The sequence below is a fragment of the Doryrhamphus excisus genome, linkage group LG8, assembly GCF_037039965.1.
Source record: "Doryrhamphus excisus strain RoL-2023G ecotype Guam linkage group LG8, RoL_Dexc_Guam_v1.1, whole genome shotgun sequence".
Classification (NCBI taxonomy): Eukaryota; Metazoa; Chordata; class Actinopteri; order Syngnathiformes; family Syngnathidae; genus Doryrhamphus; species Doryrhamphus excisus.
In genome coordinates, this window is record NC_136364.1 from 15117103 (window position 1) to 15122954 (window position 5852).

Consider the following 5852-nt stretch of genomic DNA (forward strand, 5'->3'; position numbering starts at 1 on the left):
GATGGATTCTGTCTTGAATTCTTTTTTTTCCATGTTTATTTTGACAAATATATGTTTATTGTTGTGGTGTTGTTCAAATATATTGTTATATTTACATATTGTTTATAAACTCAGGGATTAGGTTCTTGTTCATAATAATAAGCCACAAAAAGCCAAAATATAATATTGTATTACTACATTATAAAGCCAAAATAATATGATGTAATATGTCTTAATTCTGATTATGATCGTAATATCAACATCTCTACTTGTTATGGTTGCATTATACCTTTTTGTAATTTTTACCTGAGAGTAATTTTGTATACTTTACATTTACATTTTTACAACGTGCAGCAGGCACTGTGGTCACACTTTAGACGGATATTCTTATACTTCTTTTTTCCCATGCACATATCATGCAAACATGTTAAAACATTATGATGTCTGAACCCGGCTGCTGCACACTCTCCAGGTCACCAAGTTTCGCCTGTGTCTGCAAACACGATGCCACTCGTATGAATAAACATCGCCTCTGCAAGACTTCCATTATTTGCATATTGAGAGAGGAAAAGCCCATCCGCTCTCCGCCAGCAGCAGCGGCGCAACATTAGCCTGACAAGCGCGCCTCGTATTACCATCATTATTGACATCTGCATAACATTGCATGCACCTCGTTTGTTTGACATTTACTACTTAGTGCGCTTACATCCTGCTTTCACTGACGAGAATGATGATTTCATGATTGTTCCATGAGCACCGCACCTCCTGTTGCGTTCATGGCACATCCAAAAACTCTGTTAGAAACCATTGAAGCGAGTCCGATGAGGGAGACAAAAATATCAGTGCCGTGTCAGCGTCGGGTCGATACTAGGGGATGGGATCGATATTTTTCGGTTGGCTTCTATAATTGTGGTTTTTTTTGTTGTTGTTGTGTTGTTCAAATGTATTGTATACATTGTTGTAATAAGCAATTGTAGTTTTTTTTTACTTATTTTGCACTACTAACTTTATTTTGCTCTCAATGTATCATAAAGGAATAATTGTCACATTTTGGTACTTATTTACTGTTATTATTTACTTATTTAATTAATTCAATTTGATTTAATTTAATTATTTTTTTCTTATTATAATTTACTTATTTACTTATTATTTACTCATTATTGTTTCATACATTATTATGTACTTATTTACTGATTTACTTATTTACTTATTATTTACTCATTATTGTTTCATACATTATTATGTACTTATTTACTGATTTACTTATTTACTTATTATTTACTCATTATTGTTTCATACATTATTATGTACTTATTTACTGATTTACTTATTATTATTTACTTATTTACTTATTATGTACTTATTATTATTTACATATATTATTATTTACTTATTACTTATTATTATTTACTTATTACTTATTATTATTATTTACTTGTAATTATTATTTACTTATTTATTTACTTACTTATTTATTATTTATTATTTATTGTTAAACTGATCACAAAATACTTTTTTTCTTTGCCTGGTTTTATTGCGATTGCAATGATGGTCAACAAATTAAAGGCAACATCCATCCATCCATTTTCTATACCACTTATCCTTGTCAGGGTCTCGGGGGTATGCTGGAGCCTATCCCAGTTGACGTAATGCGAGAGGCGGGGTACACCCTGGTATGGTCGCCAGCCAATCACAAGGCACAAAAATATTCCCACTCACATTCATACCTATGGACAATTTGGAGTCGCCAATTAACCTAGCATGTTTTTGGAATGGGGGAGGAAACCGGAGTACCCGGAGGAAACCCAAGCAGGTCGAACTCAGGTCACCACTCCGGTCACCGTGCAGGAAAAAAAAAATGTAGAAAATACCTACAGTATATAGTTTGGGATTTATGCCAATATTTGCAATATTGTTCATTGTACCCGTACTTGTATTTTCAGGTTTTTTCTCCCTTATACTTTGACAACATCGACTGCTTGTACTGTTTCTTGAAATGGCTCATTTTAGTACATTGTAAGAGTTTTTTTTGCTCAATTTGTTTCAGCATTTTATTCCACATTACTAATGTTGAAAGTTTTGCATTGTTTGTGTGTATGAAGTGTTTTAAGTAAAATATTTCCAAAGGACATGTTTCTGCTCTGTTTTTTACACTCATTTTATCCAACATAGTAGACATAATTATAAGACATGAATAAGACTTCTGTTACTATAAATGTGTTCCTATGGGAGCTGAGTGACGGATGGACAGGAAGTGATGTCAGGATGGATAGATGCTTAAATATGCCCATTTTGATTAACAATAAGCCGCACTATGGACATCCCTGGTTTAGTGATGATAATGCTAGGAGTCCACTGGGCCGGCGCCAGTTGGTGCCAAAAATTAAATGATTGGCACTTTGTGGCTCGCTGTGGCGCCAAATTAATGTTTGCTCAAATTAATGTTGGCGCCACAGCGGGCCACTACGCAGCAATCACATAATCTTTGGCGCGAACTGGCTCTAACTGGCGCCGGCCAAGTGGACTCCTAGCATCATTGGTGCAACTTGGCTCGCGCCATTACATTCCAGTGGATTCCAATAGGCGGATTGTTTGTGACTTTTGGTTCCACTTGGTGGACACGAAGATTTTAAGTATTTTGACATTTTCTTCCCACCAAAGTCAAGTTTTGCCACCGTTAAGGGGCCACCACGAGCCAGTTGGGAGTCAGTTTGAGCCACTGCAAGCCACTAGGCACCTTATTGGTGACACAAGCAATTCAATTCAAGGCGCCAATGCAATTTGCTGTGGCGCCGGCCCAGTGGACTCTTAGCATAACAGTTGCAGATTATCTCTTACATGAACGCCAACATGTCTTCCAAAGCATTTTGATCACAACCCCTAGGGGGAGCCACCAGCGTCACTTACATTAAAATTGCAATAGGGAACAGGTGGTGTGGCCATTACAAGTTTAATAATCACACCTCCCAGACTGACCAGCAAACAGGATGCAGTCCCAAGTTGAGTGTGTAGTCAAGCACACTAGTGTTTTTCATTGGGGGGGGGGGGGATACTGTTAAACACTCAGTTTTAATGGCCTACAAGCGTCTGTCAGACACGGACAAATACACAGCATGGTGATGATGGGGAGAGTGTGTATCCACCCAATGGGACCATTACACGTCATGATTTCAGATACTGTATTTCAGCTAGAATTCTATGGAAATGCACCACATTGTATTTTGGTGTCCAAAGTGCAGGCTGGGGGTCATTTGTGGCTTGCAGCTTGTTTTTTTATCGGCTAAAATGTAAGGAGAGAAAGTTGTAATGTTTTCTTACAAATAAGACAAATAATAACAGCTGACCTGAAGGGTGTGCATTTCAATATATTAAAATGAAAGCATTTAAATCCTAAATAAAGCAATTAAAGGGTTGGGCATTAATTTGCTGATGAGAATGGGAAAAAGTCGTACAATATTATAATATTATATTATAATAATATTATAATGCTATTATAATATTATTAATATTTTTACAATATTTTTTACAGCATTTTCACATTTTATAAGAGCGTTTTTTACAATCATTAAAATTAATCAGATAAAATATGTTTTTTTCGAGTGGAACTACTGCAATACTCCTGCAATAATTATAATATTATATTACAATAATATTATAATATTATTAATATTTTTACAATATTTTTCACAGCATTTTCACATTTTATAAGAGCATTTTTTTTAACAATCATTAAAATGAATCAGATAAAATACGTTTTTTTTCGAGTGGAACTACTGCAATATTACTGAAATATTTATAATATTATATTACAATAATATTATAATATTATTCATATTTTTACAATATTTTTACAGCATTTTCACATTTTATAAGAGCGTTTTTCAATCATTAAAATTAATCAGATAAAATATGTTTTTTTTTCGAGTAGAACTACTGCAATACTCTTGCAATATTTTCATGAGGGATACTGCACTTGAGTCCTGAACTACTGTGTGCAAAATGCTGTCTAATCATTAAAACACTCTATTTTCTACTCACTATTATTTATTATGGCTGTTATATGAATTATTAACGGTGACAAAAACCTTGACAACCATATTATTATTATTATTACATTTGTTAGTTATAGTTATATAACCCTAAAATAGAAAATGTTAGTGGGAAAAATGTGGACCACGCAGTAAAACCTCTTCTTCCTGCCAAGTTCTAAGTTCTCCCCACAAAACTGGACGCTTCCAATACACAAAATTGTCCCAGCAGTCCTTTTTGTGCAGCCCCCATAGAGAAATTATCACGCCGTCTGCCTAATGAATCACTGCAGTGCAGGAGAAAAGCGTCGTTTAGCACCTTATCATGAAGTGCAAACAGGCTATCATCGACTCTCATTGCTGGGGGTTGCAGCGTGAATCCCCACACCCGCGTGGAAGTGTCTCCCACAGGACACATGATGTGACATATGCATGCAAATAACACCTTACACTCGCACCTCGATCTGTCTCTCTCTCTCTCTCTCACTCCGCTGCGCTGCGCTTTTGGCGCAAAAACCTAAAAAAAATATTTATTTGTTTCAAACACAGGAAGAACGTACAGTTTAGAATTCCAACTGCTTTTGCGTCACTTTCGAAATATTCCCTAATAAATTCCATTCGTGCCCCATTGCGGCCATGAGATAGCTTTTGGCATGATGTGTTCTCACACATTAATAACGTCATCATATTTTAAGGAGAAGTGTCCATGTCGGGGCTTTTAAGGGAGCCAAAAGAAACAGTGAAAGGAAAGATTGTCTCGAGATTATCTGGATATTTTTATTATTTTATGTTGGGGGAATAAAGCCTGCTAAGTAAGGTTTCCGGAGACACATCCAGTGGTGTCCAAAGTGCTGTCCAGGGGCCATTTTTGGAACACAAATGAATTCATTATTTATGGAATATATTATTAGATATTATACTTGATGCTTTAAGTATCTCATGCACAAATTGTATCAGTGTTCAATTTTATTACTACAAATTGTATTCAAATTAGATGGGGGGGCCACATTTCTATGGAATGGTCTGTGAAGGCATCGTGGAATGCATTGTATTTGCCTTTTAGGACTTCTTGGTGCTGGCGTGTCCAAATTTTTTAAAAATACAAAAAAAATAAAAAAATTAATTAATTTAATTAATTGTATTTTTTAATTTAAATATATAGAATTGTTTTTTTTCTTTTGGGTCAACATTAAAAAAATACAAAAATATATACAATGTTTTCAGCTTTTTTAAATTATATTTTTCTTTTATTATTATTATTATTATTATTATTATTATTATTATTATTATTATTATTATTATTATTATTATTATTATTATTATTATTATTATTATTATTATTATTTTAAATATATATATATATATAAGCAGGTTTTAGTCATTTAAAAAAATAAACATGTCATGGAATATATGCAGTACAGGTGTGCACATAAAAATAAACACAAAAAATAACAACAGCAAAAATACGGAAAAGGAGTAACGCCCCCCTTTTATTAAACATGTCATAAAATATATTGTATTTACATTTTAGGACTCCCATTTTAAAAATACGAAAAATATAAACGGGAATAGTAGGGGGAGAAATGCAAAAATGGCAGTTTTTTGTTTTTTACATGAAAGCTTTATAATCCTGTCATTTTTCAGTATGGGAAAAGTTAGGACACCCCTGTCCTATGGTGGAAGAAAGGGCTCCAATTGGTCATCCAGTTTTGACCCGCCCCCACCTATCCCCCGTCCCACCTCCAGTATCATCTCCCCCCTCCTCCCTCTGGAAGCTGCCAGGGAAGCAGGCTATAAAAGTGAGAGGTTCTGGTCCTCAGGACTCAGCTACTGCTTTCTTGAAAG